The 14,307-nt window shown below is 38.1% G+C and overlaps 1 protein-coding gene across 2 annotated transcripts in view; it reads left to right on the plus strand.

Annotated features, from left to right (window-relative positions):
* Positions 1-699: 699 nt before the first annotated feature.
* CUL2 (cullin 2) overlaps positions 700-14,307 on the plus strand; it is a 104,375-nt gene continuing 90,767 nt past the window's right edge. The window contains exon 1 of one of the 2 annotated variants that reach the window (XM_080810096.1): positions 700-903. The gene's annotated coding sequence lies outside the window, so the exon portion shown is untranslated. Of the gene's footprint in view, positions 904-967; positions 1,151-14,307 lie in introns of those variants that run through there. The other variant, XM_080810095.1, reaches the window with a different exon arrangement.

Here is a 14,307-nt window from a genome sequence, read left to right on the forward strand (position 1 = left end):
AGCAAGCAAACAGGATTTTTAATGGATCTTAAAGGGTTGGTACAAATAGTTTTTAAAAAGAGGGTTGGAAGGGAGAAGGTTTGAATAACAAGAATCTAAGATCTTGTGGATGTGAAAGGCAAATAAGGAACAAATCCAGGCTTTTGTTCCCTATGGCTCTGTGTATATGAGGAGGAGACAGGTGAACCTACATTTTTGTGAACATTACCTGTTAAAATTAAGGAATTAACACCTTTTAGACTGATGTGGTGGGGGCTTTGGGGAGGTGGGGACTCAGTGGTGAAGACTGTGAAGAGAAGTTCCTTTATTTAAAATATATTTATGTCTCAGTATTTATCTATAGACAAAAACCCACTAGAAAAGATGTATGTCAGAGGGGAACATAGTTTTGCTAACATATTTTTAACAATTTGAAAAGCCCATGGTAGTGTTGGCAAGGAGATTGTAGGTCTCAGAATATTCACATCGATTTCAAACAACTCAAAGGGAACGTATTTTTGTTGAAAACACCTTTCTGACATATTGTTACTAGTAGTGCCAAAACTTGGTAGGTATTGAGTCTCTTGGGCTCAGCGAACCGTGATTGTCTCCTTAACCGGGAATACCGCAAGAAGTCACTTTGAATACTGATTTCCGCGGCCCTTCGCAATTGCACTAAATCGGGCTCTCTGCGCTTGCCGTAACGCGGACTCTACCATTGCTTTCTGAGGGGGGATTTGGAGGTAGCGGAAGAAGGAGCCCGAAGGGTGTGTGTTGGGGGGGGGGGAAGCCGGGTCCAGAGGCCGGTTCTTTTACGGATCCCGTAACCAGCCCGTCCTACTCCCCTTTCCCCTCTCCCCGCCGCCCCTGTCCCGTCCGGGAGCGGCGGCGGCCTTGAGCTTTGCTGTGTTCCCGCTGTGGCAGGTGAGCGTCCGGCGCGCGGGCTCCCCGGGCTTCGCTCCCCACCCCCCGTGTCTCCTGGGCGGGTGGCGGCGGCCGGCCGGGGAGGCGGCCTCGGCGCACAGTAATGGCAGCGCTGTGAGCAGGGGAACGCGAGCTGACAGCCGCCGCCGCCGCCGCCCACCTTCCTCGCCGGGGGCTTCGTCCTTCACTCCTTCGGGCTGCCTCCCCCTCCCCTTATCCCCTGTCCCTTGTCCCGCTTCTGCAGAAGGTAACCCCGCTGAGGGTCGGGGAGCCGGGCTGCAGGCTCCGGGAAACTTCCCTTCCCGGTTAATGGGTGGCGGGGATGGGGCGGAGAAAAGGAGTTGGGGGCGAAGAGGGGGGAGGGGAGAGGGATGGAAGGGGGGCGGCGGGGGAAGATGGTGTCCCGTAAGTGACCCCGGCTCCCCGGAGCGCTGACCCCTAAGCCCGGCACCCCCTGGACTGGATCCCGGGCCTCCCCTACCCGGCCTTGGCCGCCCCTCCCTCGGCCCCATTTTCTTCCGAAGGAGGGAAGGTGAGAGTGCGTGTACTCTTCTGCTTGTTTACGAGCTCACACGCATACACAACTCTGTGTTTGGGGGTGTGTGTGGGGGCATTAGTCTCTTACATCCTTGCCACGAGTATTTTCACTTTTGTTTCCGCAGACAGCGAAGATTGATAGCTATGGGGAGGAGTAACCTACGTGCACTCCAGACCTGTCTCTACACTTAGGGTCTGGTGAAATAAGATCCTTAGACTTCTCAGAGCACTTACACACTAGGGAGTCTGGACCATTCCCTACAACCCCACCGATATGTGCATGTAAATAAAACATCCGTGAATTGCACACTGTTATTGTCAAATCATCTCCTTTCCCTCAGGGATTACTATTACCAGTTGATGGGTGGTACCGTGTAAGTTTACATTTTGAACATAATTAGATTAGGTAACTAGAATAGATAAGATTTGAAGATATTAACATTCACTGTAGGAGCTTTGACTTGACAGTATAAAATTCTTTGAACTAGATCTGTCCCAAATGTACATTCAGAGTAAAATATGGGAAATAATCACTTTGTTCTCATTGACTACTGACTACCTAATAGGTATTTAAAACACTCAAAAGGTTATACCCTATCCTTTTAGAATCTCGGATTCCTTTCCAAGGCAGACAGATTGATTATACTTTGCCAAAAAAACAGTGTTTGAAAGACCCTTCCGAAAGACTCAGAGGCGAAATTACAGATGTACACAGTGTTTTGAGTTACCCTTTTCTTCTTTTCAGATGCTGTGTATAATTTAGGAAAACAGTGCTATAGTGTGCATGCACATAGTGTGTGAAGAATACCTTTTCTATGTATTTGAATGTTCAGAAGCATCTGAAATAATCTTACTTCACTCTCCAGCCTCTGTTGATTTTCGGTATTTTATGGAAGTTAAGATGGTTTATCCATGTCTTTTATCCTCACCAGTTTGTTATTAAATTAAATATTGTGGACCTTCTTTAAAGTCAGTTTTGCCTTCTCTATCAGTTAAATATTTAAGTACCTGGTTCATATATCAAGTATTATTGTGGGCATTAGGGATACAACAATAAGCAAGACATGTGAAGTTTCTGTCCTTCTAGAGCTTCAATTCTGGTGGGGGAGGGAGAGACTGATAAGACATAAGGAATAAAAATAATTTCAGAGAATCATTAAGTGCGATGAAGGAAATAAAATGGGAAGTTGTGGTAGTGACTGAGAGAAGACTACTTCAGATGCTGTGGTTGGGAAAGACCTGTCTGAGGTGAGCTTTGACCTGATACCTGACAAGTCAGAAGGGTTTAGCCTTTGGAAGTCTGAGGGGAGAGTATTCCTTTCTGAGGGAACAGCACAGGGAAGTTCTCAGAGGTGGTGTCAAGCTTGGGGTCAGTAAACTGAAGAAGCTCAGTGCGTGTGGACCCTAGTGGGAGATAAGAAGTTAGGTCATAGCCAAGGGCCAGATCTGGTGAGGTCTTATTGTCCAAAGGAGTTTGGATTTTATTCTTAAAGTACATGGAAAAGCTATTGGAATTTTTGTGAAACTGAAATTGCTCTGGTCTGATTGACAATCTGACTGCAGGGAAGACTGGATAAGAGGAGAAAAGAAGCAGAGAGACCAGTTAGAAGGCTATGGTAGATTAGTGACTAGCGTGTTAGATCAGGCTGAAGATTTTTCAGGTACGTTTTGGAGCTAATGGCATTGATTGAATTTGAGGCTTGCATGAAAGTGCAGTTGGTTGGGACAGGGGTGATTCTTCCGGTTTGGACTTCAGCTGGAGGGTGGTGATGCTGTGTATGGAGATGAGAGAGCGGTAAGGGAAGCATGTTATATGGGGAAAAGGTTAGATAAGATATGTTAAGTAGGACATGTTAGATGTTCAAGTTGAGGTAAGAAGTAGGCAGTTGGGTATACCATCTGGAGTTTACTGAAGAGATTAAGAAGTCATTCATTGAACAAATGTTTTTCAAGCACCAGCAGTGGACCTGGCCGTGGGAATATAGTAGTGAAAACATAGACAAAATCTCTGTCTTCATGGTACTTAAATTCTGATGAGGAAAGAAAAGAGAGATGGGGCATCATCAGCATTTATCTGTTGGTTTATTTATGTTTTGAATAAAAACTATATTCACATGATTCAAAACTTAAATGTTTGATGAGGTACAGAGTGAAAATCTCTTGTTTCTTGTATCCTGTAACACCCAGTTTTTGTGGTGTTAAACAGGGTTCATGTTTTCTTACATACCTTCCCAAAGATATTTTTTATGCACATATAAAGCAAATATGTGTATATTCTTCTCCCCACTTTGTCATAATGGTAGCATACTTCACCTGCCTTGACCCCTTGTATTTTTTAGAGTATGAAATGGTGTTTAAGTTATGAAACAGGTTGAGCCCACCTAAGGAAAGAATGTAGAGAGCAGTGGAGAAAGCCCTGGAATACTGCAGCATTTTCTAAGTTGGTTCCTGCTGAGTTTTGGACCTACAGATGTGGTGTTGTTTAAAGAGCTGTTACTTTTTATGAGACTTTTTACAAAAGTTTGCACTGTTTCTTTTGTGTTCTACCTTTCTTATCTGCCTGTTCTCTTTATACACTGGAAAATGTCTGATTATAAATGAAGGCAGTGTTTTCATGTAACTACTGTCAATTAAACTCAAGAAAATTGATGACAGAATCAACCCTGGAATCTTAATATTATAAAGACTTTTAACTGGTTGTTGTTATGTCTAGGAAAAACAGGCAGAAATTTAGAATGTTAGGAGATATATAACAAGTTATTGATACTTGAGATGTATGACTGAATCCTTGCTCAGTAATCAGTTAATCAATGTATCTGTTCACAGTGATCTGGCTCTTTGCCTGGGTTTGAATCTTAACAGTAATGTTTCTATTATATTGCAGATGTTAGCATAATCCTTGTATTATTATCTTTAAGAATATTTAGAGTCATCCTCTGTTACCACTTTGTGTTTGGGAAGGCTTATTGGAAAGACTAGAACAGTGTAGGTCTTTTGATCCTTAGACGTTTTGAGACTGAGTAGGGTTAAGATCATTAGCGTCTGCTATAACTTTTGGGGTGCAGTTGAACCCTGTTGATTGACCTACCCAGAGGAGGAGAGAGGGAATATTTTTTAATAAATATGATTATAATGCTTTATATATTGGTTGACATTTTGATTTTCAGTTAGCTGTCTTTATTAGCCAGTCACTTGGTATGTAAATATATCTGTTTTTTTCTGGGATTGTTCTTTTTTTTTTTTAAGATTTTCTTTATTTACTTGAGAGAGAAAGAGCACAGAGAGGGAGGGAGAAGCAGGCTCCCCTTTGAGCAGGGACCTGCTCATGCAGGGCTTGATCCCAGGACCCTGGGATTATGACCTGAGTCAAAGGCAGGTGCTTAACTGACTGAGTTACCCAGGCGCCCCCGAGATTGTACTTGATTTAAGAATTGTTTTGTTTACTTTGATTTTTGTGGTCATTTTTGTTATCTTTATTTCTCTTGTATTCTTTTTTGCTAGAGATTAAAGTAAGCTACTAGCTTTTTAGGTTGAAGAAATATAATCTTTAATGGAAAATATTTAATAGTACTTTTTGAAGCATTAGACAGTAATTACATATAAGACTACCATTTGAAATATGTGTAGTGAGTGTGTTAGGCTAACTTAATTTCTGTAAATGTATAGGTGTTAATGTTTTATTTGAAGATTTTAGTTTCTAAATGATTTTCATTTATATACTTTAACATCATAAATGATGTTACTCTTGTTATTTAATCATTGCATTGTAGCCTGATTGTGTGTCAGAATTTTTTTATCAACGAAGTTGACAATTTATTGTTTTTGTTTCTCTTACCAGCTATAAGTTTCTTGAAGATAGCATCTCTAGCACCTGTAAATACATAAGTATCTCTTAATGACTGAAGTCTTGTTTCAACATAGGTTGCTTTTCAGATATTGAAATGTTGGATTTACTTACTCTATGAAAATACTTCTTGGGTTTCTTAACTTTGTTTAACTCACTTGAGGGAGAAAATGTATAGGATACTTCAACAATTTTTTTTTTTAAATTTTGAAATCTGTACCTTCACCCAGGCACTTTTCACCCAGCTTTCCCTAATGTTAATAACTTATGCAACCAGAGCACAGTAATTAAAACTGGAAATTAACATTGGTACAATACTATTAACTAAACTACAGACCTTATTTGAATCTTACTAGTTTTTTCAGTAACGTCCTTTTTCTGTTTCAGGATTCAGTCCAGAATCTTACATTGCATTTAGTTATTGTGTCTTCTTAGTCTTATCTATAATAGTCTTTTTTTCTTCCATGACCTTCACACTAGTGATGAGTGTGTGGTCATTTATTTTGTAGAATGTCTCTCAGTTTGGTTTTGTCTGATGTTTTCTTGATTTATTGAAGTTTTGCATTTTTGACAAAAATACTATAGAAGTAATGTGCAGTGTAATGTTGAGTCCTACGTTCAACATTATTGATGTTGAGTACAGGATGTCAGTATATCCTATTTGAGGTGATGTTAATTCTCATATGGTGGATGTCATGTCTGTCAAATTTCTCTACTTCTAAAGTCACCATTTTTGTCTTTGTGATTACAAGGTATCTTGGGGAGATTCTTTGAAACTGTGTGTTTATCCCTTTTCTCTTCAAACCTTTGCCCATTTGTTTTCAGTATTCTTTGGTAGATCTTGCCTGTAACAATTACTATAATGTGTTCACCTGATAGTGGTTTTATTTTTCTCATTTCCTTCTACATTTATTAATTGGAATTTTTCTGTAGGGAAGACCTGCCCCTTCTTGTTTATTTAGTAATTTGTTTATATTAGTATTGAGTCATAGATACTTGTTTTATTCTATGGTTTATAATTTAATGCTGTCATTATTTTGTTGTCAGATCGTTCCAGGTATGGTCTTCAGGTTGACTCTTTGTTTTTTCACCATGCCCCCATTCTCTTTTCTTTAGGAAATCATTTTTTTTCTGGCATGATAACATTTTCTAGGTTTATCTTCCATTTCTCTGCTGAGACCTAGAATCAGTCATTTGTCCTAGGAGCTCTGGTTCTTTCTATTGGAGATGATATTTAGAAACCAAGATCTGGATGTGATGTGTGCTTATTGCTACTGAGGTGTCATTGCTCCTGTTAGGCCTTCTTAGCAGACAGAGCTAGAAATATATGTATAGATACACATTAACTCACATACACAAACATCCATGTTTATTTGTGTATCTTTTTAATCCATGTGTGCATTTATTAAAAACTATGAGTTCATACCGATAACTCGCATTCCAAACACTATAGAGTTTATGCTAGCTGTCCCCTTTTGTTTATAATTACTATTTTCTGACAGTGAGAAATAGAGCATACTTTGATATGAAGTTACTAGAATAATGAATTACAGTGATGTTCAGGAAGATCCCCAAATAGTCCTGAACCTTAAAAAACATGTTAAGCTATCTTTCAGAATATTTCTTTTATTTGGTAAAAGTCTGTATAAGCCAAAAGTAATCATACTTTATCTTTGTAGTTCTAAGTATTGTTTAATTACATTTAAAAAATTTTTAGAGATCACTTTGCCCTGAGATTTAGATATTTCTTTTACATCAGAACTTTTTTGTCCATATGATCTGGATTTTAAACACTGAGAAGGGCAGTACCTTTTTTTTTTTTTTTTAAGATTTTATTTCTTTATTTGACACACAGAGAGAGATCACAAGTAGGCAGAGAGGCAGCCAGAGAGAGAGGGGGAAGCAGGCTCCCCACTGAGCAGAGAGCCCAATGCGGGGCTCAATCCCAGGACCCTGAGATCATGACCTGAGCTGAAGGCAGAGGCTTAACCCACTGAGCCACCCAGGCGCCCCAGGACAGTACCTTTTATTGTGGTAAGGTATACATAAGAAAATTTCCCATTTTAGCCATTTGTAAGTGTGTAGTTCACTAGCAGTAATTGTACTCACAGTGTCTTCACAACGATCACCACTATCTGTTTCCAAAACTTTTTCATTATCCCAAATAGAAACTGCAACCATTGAGCAATAACTCACCATTGCCTTTCCTGCCAGCACCTGGTAATCTGTAGTCTACTTTTTGTCTTTATGAATTTGTCTCCTTTGTTATCTTTTTTATTTGGTTTATACTGTTTTCGGGGTTCATCCATGTTGTACCATGTATCAGAATTTATTCCTTTATTATGAATTATTAATATTCCTTTTATGTGTATTGCATTTTGCTTATCCATTCTTCTGTTAATGGGCATTTGAGTTCTGTCCATCTTTGACTATTGTGAATAATGCTGCCGTGAATGTTGTAACACAAGTATCTTTCCCATTCCCTGATTTTCTTTTCCTTTGGGTAAATACCTGGAAGAGCAATTGGTGCTCTCATATGGTAATTCTGTAGTTAGTTTTTTGAGAGCCTACTGAAATGTTTTCCATGGTGGCTGCACCATTTTACATTTCCTACCAGCATTACACAAGGATTCCAATTTCTCCACATCCTCACCAACATTAGATACTTTCCATTTTTGGCTTGTTTGATTGCTGTGATAATAGACTCTTAACTAGGTGTGAAGTGGCATCTCATTGTATTTTGGATTTACATTTCCCTAATGACTTGTGATGTTGAAGATCTTTTTATGTGCTTGTTGGCTATTTGTGTATCTTAGGGGAAATGTCTATTCAGGATCTTTGCCCATTTCAAAATTTGTTATTGTTGTTAAGGTATTCTTTATATAGGATATTAATCTCTTTTCAGACGTATGAGATGTAAATGTTTTCTCTCATTCTGTGGATTTTCTCACTCTTGATAGTGTCCTCTGATGCATGAAAGTTAAATTTTGATGAAGACCAATTATCTGTGTTTTCTTTTGTTTGTGTTTTTGGTATCATATCCAAGAAATCATTCCCAAATCCGATGCCAAAGCTTTCCCGCTCTGTTTTCTTCCATGAATTTTCTATTTTTATATGTTTAGATCTTAAGTATAGGCCTTTCTTCCATTTTGAGTTAAGGTTTGCATGTAAGTAAGGACAGTGTATTTTATGTGGATTATCAATAGATGGCTTTATGTTGGCACTTGGTTATGTCCAAACTTTGGCTAGTTTGGAAGTTAAATTTTAGAGGGCTAAAAACTAGTTATAAAGAAGGTAATCGAGGATTAAGGAAATGGTGTGGCATTATGATGAAAGGAATTGCATTTTTTCCTATATGAAATAGGTGAACATTAAAATGAACTGCTTATAAGAAGAATGGAATGAAAGAAAGCCTTTTTAATTGATATATGGGAATAAAATATGAGAAAGAGTAAAGGCATAAAGATTTTAGTAATGGTACAGTTTTGGTCTTCATTAGATTCAAAAACATGGATGGAAAACTTAAATTACAGAAAACAGTAGAGAATAATACTACCTAAACTTAGCATTACCCAGCAAACTTGGAAAGTATATATAAATATTGTCTTTTTATGTTGTGCAGATGGAGAAAATGAAATAGCAACTAGCCTGGGATCACACTGTCATTGACAGAGCCAGTTTAGAATACTAGTTTCTTGATTCACACTTCTTCATTTTTGAGACCAGCGTTTTCCTTCCTTCCTTCCTCTCTTTCTTTCTCATGCATGGCGTGTTTGTTTTGTTTTTTAAGTAAACTCTACTCCCAGTGTGGGGCTTAAACTCTCAACCTGAGATCATGAGTTGACCCTGAGATCAAGAGTCACATGCTCTACTGACTGAGTCACCCAGGTGCCCCTCTTTCTTAATGTTTTGACATCTGGCAGAAACTTCCTCCACCATCTTAAGACATTCAGCCTTTTAGGTGGGACTTGCCTGCTTCTACAAGGCTGAACTATCATCTCATCTACTTCCTCTGAGCCAACTCTAGTTTTTACAATGGCAAATAATAAATGCAGTAAAGGACAGGGGTAAGAGCTTCATCTTAAAGCCAGATGGATCTGGATTCAGATTCAGAGGTTGCTAGTTAATAATTATGTATGTATTTTACCCAAATTTTCTAAATCTCTGTCTTTTCATCTTAAAAACAGAGAATAATAGTCATTTTAGAGTTATTCTGAGGAATTGATGAGATAATGTATAAAATGTGTTTAGCATGGTTTCTGGAATATATGCAAGCCAATAAAGATTTGCTATTATTATTAACAACTCTGTAGTTAGATGCTGTAATGATGATTATAAGTCATGGGCAAAGTACATCCTGCTCCAGGTCTCTCCTGTAGGAGAATTGGTGTCATTTTTATTTCTTTTTTATAACTTGTGTATTGGATTGTCTCTATTTTTTTAAAATATTTATTTGAGAGAGAGTGCGTGCAAGCATGAGCAGGGGGAGGGGTAGTGGGAGAGGGAGAGAGAGAGAGAGAAGCAGACTGCCCACTGAGCACAGAACCCGAAATGGGGGGCATGGGCATGGGACTCAGTCCCACGACCCTGCGATCACGACCTGAGACCTGGGTGCAACTGACTGAGCCATCCCAGTGCCCCTGGATTGCCTTTATTCTTTACCTTAATGGACACTTAAGTGAAAGAATGGGATTGTAAGAGGTTGTGTTGTCCATGCTGTTTTTGGAATTTTAGGCAGGAGGAAGTGAGCAAAGTTGATGTGTACCTGCTGTAGCTGTATCACCTTTTCTTATTCTCTCATGTCTGTGTCTTCTAGAGCTGTGCCAGGATTTAAGTGGGAATTAATATATAGTAGCTCCCAGGTATATTAATTTGAATGGAAAAAAGGACCAGTTGAGAAATAATGATAAAGTTGGTAGGAATTGGAAGAGAAGCAAGGAATCTGAATTTTATTACAGCCAATAATAAACCGGTAGAAACTGATTAGTATGTGATTCCGTCCATAAAAACTAAGTAACCCATAACAACAACTCAGAAAAGCAAATTACTATTAATCTTAACATCTTAGCCTGTATTGATGAGAAAAGATTTAAATCCAAGATTTTTTTTAAATATTTTATTTATTTGACAGAGAAAGAGAGATTACAAGCAGGCAGAGAGGCAGGCAGAGAGAGAGGAGGAAGCAGGCTCCCCACTGAGCAGAGAGCCCAATGTCGGGCTCGATCCCAGGACCCTGAGATCATGACCTGACCTGCAGGTAGCAGTTTAACTGACTGAGCCACCCAGGCGTCCCTAAATCCAAGATTTTTAAATATATGTGATTTAATTTAGCTCTCAAAGAATGGGATAACAAATACTGCAATTCTTTGGGTAGTGCAAAGACAGAATGATTTAGGGTAACCCTTTTTAATGTTTGGATAGAAGATCAGGCCTAGGAAAAATTGTGCCCTGGATCATGTAATTATTTGTGAAAAGGCTGGTTGGTCACAGTTTTGTCTAGCATGCATGGCAGTGTGTGAGCTTGCCTACCTTTGAGGGAGTTAGACAAATTCAAGTTCTGTAGCTTATTTGAGATAGGTATATGAGAATGGTTTTCTTTTTCTTTCTTTCTTTTTTTTTTAAAGGCTGGTTGGTGTCTTAAATTCCTTGCCTAAATATTAAGAAAAAAAGAGAAAGCAAGTAAAAGGGACATTAAACTGCATACTAATGAGAGCAGTGTGAAAACTTGAGAAGTACAGTCCGTAGAGACTTGGGAGAGAATCTCAAGTTTGAAGATTGAATGGTCTTTAATTCTGGTCAGATGGGCTTATTTTGGAAGCATTTGCCTTCTACAACTTACATATTGTAGTATAAATACATTCCTTACTCCCCACTGTCCTTCCTTTTCTTTGAGACTTAAGGGTTTTCTTCCTGCAATATACTTTTTGCCAACTGATATTGATGAGAGTCTACTGTATTTCTCTTTACTGTTTTTCCCCTACTCTGTCTAGTCTTTTTTTTTTTTTTTAACAAATGATGGAAATGACATTTGTGGAGTACTAAGAGCTCCATGGATCAAATCTTGTTGCAACAAAAAGCATTGTACCCCATGCCTCATCAGATAACAAAGATATCTTTTGACTCTATTGATTCACTCATTTGAATACAGTAAGATGAAATTGTTTAGATGCAACCTGGGAGCTTATTTTTATATGAAATGACAGAAGCATTTTTAGTCAGTGTGTAGTAGAGGTAGCATTTCCTATGCAAATGGAAAATACTGCAAGTTAATAATGTCCTGTATGGGGCCTTAAGTATTTTCTTTCAAATTATATTAATTATAATGATATTAATTAGAATATAACCTGCTCTAAGCCCACTAAATGTGATTTGAAAAGCTAACTATGGTATATTGAGTACCTGAAGTTAATTAAGGTCCCAGTATTGTAATTTTTGGACTGGCCAAATTTTTGGCAGTAGTGATCAATACTGAAGTAAAAAGTCATCATTTGGTAGTTTCATATCTCTCTCTCTCTCTCTTTTTTTTTTTTTGCTGAAAAGAGAGTTACAGGGTGCCTTCGTGACTTAGTTGGTTAAGCATCGACTGTTGCTTTTCACTCAGGTCATGATCTGAAGGTGGTGCGCTCGAGTCCTGCATGGAGCTCTGCTCTCAGTGCAAAGTCTGCTTGAGTCTCTCTACCTCTCCCTCTGCCCCTTTCCCCCCATGTATGTGTGCATGCACATGTGGACTCTCAAATACATCTTTAAAAAAGAATCACAGTATTAAGTGTTTAGCCTTTTACATTATTCGTAAATCATACTTTTGGAAGTCAACTGAAATGTGGCATACTAAAGCATTTATCAGTAATTAAGGTGTAGTCACCTTCATCAACATGTTAAACATGGTTATATGTTTTACTAAAATAGTTTATACTTCAGGTAAAATATTTATCCAATTATATATATCAATTCTCTACCTAAAATGGAAAGTTTTGAGAATCTTTTATTGCTTTACCTGCTGAAATGTAATTATCCAAATCAGTTCTTTATATGAAAAATGTTCATGGGTGCCTGAGTGGCTTGGTTAAGTGTCTGTTTGGCTCAGGTCATGATTCCAGGGTCGTGGCATCAGGCCCCACATCAGGCTTTCTGCTCAGTGGGGAGCCTACTTCTCTCTCTGCCTCTGCCTGACACTCTGCCTACTTGTGCTCTCTCTCATCAAATAAATAAGTAAAATCTTAAAAAAAGAAAGAAAGAAAGAAAGAAAAATGTCCAAATGAAGAACAGTATTGCTTCAAATTAAGATCCATCCCATCTTGGCAAAGTTACGTTTTCTATTTCTGCTATTATTTGTAAATTTGTTTTTAAAACAGTTTCGTCAGGCTGTGTTAACACATCATACTTCTGGTAGTAACATGTTCTTTTGGAGCTCTCTTTCAGCCTCAGAAACCTAAAACTCACTGGAAAGTTAAGTGACAGGTCAGCTTTTAGTGTTCTGAGGAATGAGGTACGTGTAGTGAGGAGGAAAACTTAAAAGAGATTTTAGAACATTTCTTTCTTTTTTTTTTTTCTTTTAAGATTTTATTTATCTGGCAGAGAGATAGAGAGTGAGCATAAGTAGGCACAGCGGCGGGGAGAGGGAAAAGCAGGCTTTCCGCTGAGCAGGGAGCCTGATGTGGGACTCGATCCCAGGATCCTGGGATCATGACCCAAGCCGAAGGCAGACACTTAACTGACTGAGCCACCCAGGTGCCCCGAGATTTTAGAACATTTCTATTGGAAATCTAGATAGATTAACAGTTTGATTTTCCTGATTACTTTTTTATTCTCATCTTTACCGTAGGCTACTTAGCTTTTCTCTTAAAACTGATAACTTATTTTAAAATCTTTGTCATCAGAATATTATTAAAATATTTACCAACTTTTATGGTAAAGATGTCAGAGTGATAAATTAGCAGAGAATTTTTTTGTTAAACAATAAAATATAAGATACATGCTAAAGATTGTAAGTTAGAGTCTTTGAAGGATTTTAAGCCAAGTGTATGAAATAATCACATTTGTGTTTTGGAACGTTTACATTGGTCATGGTAGGTGACATGTATCGAGGGGTCAAAAGAGGATATGGGCAGGTCACTTAGGAAGCTATGGCAGTGATCAGGTAAGAGGTGGTGGGTTGGATTAGGGTGATGTCATTGGAAATGGGAAGAAGTGCGTGAATTCAAGAATTGGCTAGAAGATAAAGACAGGACTTATTATTGAATTGATTTGTAGAGGAGAGTCAGAGAAATCAAGAAAGAATAAAATTTCTGGCTTGAGGAACTCTGGATGTTGATACTGACTGAGATGTGGGATACTGCGGAAGGATGAACATCTTGAGTTTGAGGGGTTGGGTTTATGGAAGAATAACAGACATAGAAAAATGTTCTTTGAATTTTTTATGTGTGTGTTCTTTGAATTTTGACAAATTTTTATGGTCCTGTAAGTACCACCACAATTAATATCACCCCAGAAGTTTTCTATTGCTCTTCTGTAGTCTTTCCTGAGCCTCTGACAATCAGTGATCTGATGTATGTCCATGTGTTTTTGCCTTCCCCAGAATGTAATGTAAATTGAATCATATAATATTTAGTCAAATGAATCCTCCTTTCACTTAGCTAAAGCTTTTGAGAATCATCTATTGTCCATATATCAGTAATTTATTCCATTTTATTGGTGAATAATACATCACAGCATGGAGGTACCATATTTTGTTTTTCCATTCACCAGTTGATGGGCGGTTGGGTTGTTTACAGTTTTGTGCAGTTATGAATTAAGGTGCTATAAAAATTTGTGTTTAGGTTTTTTTTTTTTGTAAATCTGTATCTTTATTTCTAATGTATAAATATTCAGAAAGGGGATTACTGGTTAAATGAAAGGTGTATATTTAAGAGAAACTGCCCAAGTCGTTGTTTTATTTTAAATTTCCACTTGCACAAAGAGAGTTTTTGTTGCTCCACATCCTCATCAGCATTTGATTCTGTCAGATTTTTGACCCATTCCAATAG

The sequence above is a fragment of the Martes martes genome (genome assembly GCF_963455335.1).
Source record: "Martes martes genome assembly, chromosome: 8".
NCBI classification, from domain to species: Eukaryota; Metazoa; Chordata; class Mammalia; order Carnivora; family Mustelidae; genus Martes; species Martes martes.